Source organism: Camelus bactrianus, chromosome X (genome assembly GCF_048773025.1).
Source record: "Camelus bactrianus isolate YW-2024 breed Bactrian camel chromosome X, ASM4877302v1, whole genome shotgun sequence".
Classification (NCBI taxonomy): domain Eukaryota; kingdom Metazoa; phylum Chordata; class Mammalia; order Artiodactyla; family Camelidae; genus Camelus; species Camelus bactrianus.
The window spans coordinates 80087121-80090097 of record NC_133575.1 but is presented as its reverse complement, the minus strand read 5'-3'; the positions used below and the strand labels follow the sequence as shown (position 1 = coordinate 80090097).

Below are 2977 nucleotides of genomic sequence, written 5' to 3'. Positions count from 1 at the left end.
TGAACCAAGGTGTACATTTATACCTGATAAATTTTCTCTTAACTCTATTTGGCCATTCTTTTTACTTGTGCTCCCCAGAGCCAGATCATCATCCAGAAGAATTGGTAAACTGAAGTTTCTAAACTAGCCAGGCTGAGGTCCAAATTGCCGCAGGCAGATGCGGCAGCTCTTCAGAAAGCCCACCTGGAAAGCAGCTTCTTTAACATGCTTGCTTCCTGTCTTGTTTTTCCTGAGATCATCTGTTTATAGTCTTAGCCTTAAATCTTTCTTGTGAGAAATCTTAGCAAATGTATTATCAATTAAGTCATGTTGATAAGTTGATGACAAAGAATATTCTCACCCAGGAAGATTGCTATTTCCTGAAGGGATAAAACCCCACCAGGGAAAACCCCTGTGGTTCTCATAGGTAGGGCTGGTCTACTGAAGCTGATAACATAGTTCCGTCCAGAGAAGGAAGGCAGAATGCACTTATTCATTCCTGGGAGCTTTGTGGATAGGTGTGTACCTTTCACATCTTAAGGATTCACAGATCCCCAGCTGGACAGACGTGCCAACCTTGAAGAACCTCTCCAGAATCCAGGTTGATAAGTCTTCCTTGCTGCCTATATGGGCTCCAAACTACTCTTGACAATGGGAAACTGGGTGATTAACCATTGGTTTTCAGTTTTGTTTCTGGTAAGTGATGTTCTACTTTCTATTAATTACTCTTAACAGAGTAAGGAGACATTATGTTTGTTAATATTTGTAAAGTTACTTCAAGGGGAAAGATTCCATGCCAATATTGGGCTCATCAAGGCCAGTTATAAGTTGAAAAGTTCAACTCTAGAATTTATATATGTAAATACATATATATATATATATATATATATATATATATATATATATATATATATATATATATATATTCTACTTTTCTGTGTATGTTTCAATAATTTAGAAAAGGAAAAATATCCAACTCCAGAAATTGGTAAAGAGACAAATACTATAAACCACAAGTATTTGGAATTTCAATGTTTTTGTTTTTTGTCTTCTGTTTTTCTCTTCAATTTCACTTCTAACTATTGCCATGGAACATTCATTTCTCTCCATCCTTCCTATATTGCTCACATTAAGAAACCATAACATCTCCAGAAATTGACACAACTTTGTAAAGTGACTATACTTCAGTTAAAAAAAAGAAACCATAAAATAATGAAACGTTCGAGACAGAAGTGATCTTAGAGATTAAGGCCAGCGCTGGCATCTTAGAGATTATGGCCCAGTGCTGTCGACTAGAACTATAACATGCGTCACATACGTAATTTAAAAGTTGTCAACAAATATATGTATGTATATGCGTGACTGGGACATTGTACTGTACACCAGAAACTGACACATTGTACACATTGTAATTGACTGTACTTCAATAAAAATTCTTTTAAACCATGAACTTTATTTAAATCCATGAATTCATAATGATTAGAAGAAACTGGTCACATTTACAAGATTCTAGAGAATCAACATTATTTGGACATAGCAAGCAATTGCAGTGTATAAACATTATTTGGATCCTGATTCAAATACTGTAAAACACAAACTTTGTGAGAAAATCAAAGATATTTGAACACTGAATCTTTGATATTAAGAAATTTTTCATTTTTTTAAGATGTAACAATAGTTTTGTGACTATGTTTTTTAAAGAGTCCATATCTTTTAGAAATACACATTGAAATGTTTATAGATGAAGTCATTTGAAGTCTGGGATTTGCTCCTAAGAAATGATGAGGGCAGTAGGGGGCTAATAGATTGAACAAGATTGCCCATGAGTTGATAATTATTTAGTCTGGTGAAAAAAAATTTTTTTAACTGTCTAATACCTGCATTGAAAAAAGTAGAAAGAAATAGGTGAAATTAATGTCCAGTAATATATTTTGTTTAACCCAATATATTGAAAATGTTATCCTTTCAACATGTAGTCAATACTGAAAATATTAATGAGATAATTTATATTCTTTTATTTTTACTAAGTCTTTGAAATCCAATGTGTATTTTATACTTACAACACATCTCAGTTAAAACTAGCCACATTCTGTGTGCTTAGGAACCATATGTGGGTAGTGGCTACGGCTTTGTATAGTTCACATATAAATGAATTTCCTGATTTTACATGGGGAAATAAGACCCAGATATCCCACGATGAATTGAAAAACTATTATTCTGCCTACCACAGTGGTGTGTTTCTTCTATATTGATATTGATTTTCTATCTAGTAGTTCTATTGAGAAAGGGGTTGTTAAAGTCCTCAACTATATTGCAGATTGGTTTATTTTTCTTTTCAATTCTATCTGTTTTTGCTCCATATTTTGAAGCTCCGTTCTTTGGTGTACAGATTTAGGATTACTATGTCTTCTTGGTAGATCATATCTTTTATCATTATGCAATGTCCATCTTTATCCAGCTCCCCAGTGTTCAGGCCAGAAATCCTTCACCACACCACATATGCACAATCCCCTTCTCCTAACACACTCTCTAACTGAACTCTAGTTTCAGTTCTGCTCTTAACTGAGGGACCTTGACAAATTCTTTATCCTCTCTAGACTCCAGGTCACCTGTGTGTGTATGTGTGTGAAGATCCATGAAAACTAGATTAGATATAAATATATGTTTTTCTAGCTATAAACTTTTGTCTTTTTTTTATCCCTCTTTTAGTTTTTGCTAGGAGAATTCATCACCCTTGGTGGTGACTCACATTTAACCATCAAGTTTTGAATTTCCACCTCCCACCAATCCTGCCAGCAGGCTCAGGCTTCTTATTGTTTCTGACATTTAGTCCTTTTTCTTTCTTTCTTTCTTTTTTCTAAGGGGGAGATAATTAGATTCATTTATTTATTTATTGATGGTGGTACTGGGGTTGAATCCAGGACCTCATGTATGCTAAGCACACACTCTACCACTGAGCTATACCCTCCCCCCCGACATATACTCTTTTGAACTATTT

The 2977-nt window shown here is 34.4% G+C and overlaps 1 protein-coding gene across 2 annotated transcripts in view; it reads left to right on the top strand.

Moving 5' to 3' along the window:
- The window catches only part of NOX1 (NADPH oxidase 1), a 129471-nt gene that overhangs the window by 102988 nt on the left and 23506 nt on the right, over positions 1-2977 (top strand). The window lies entirely within an intron of this gene.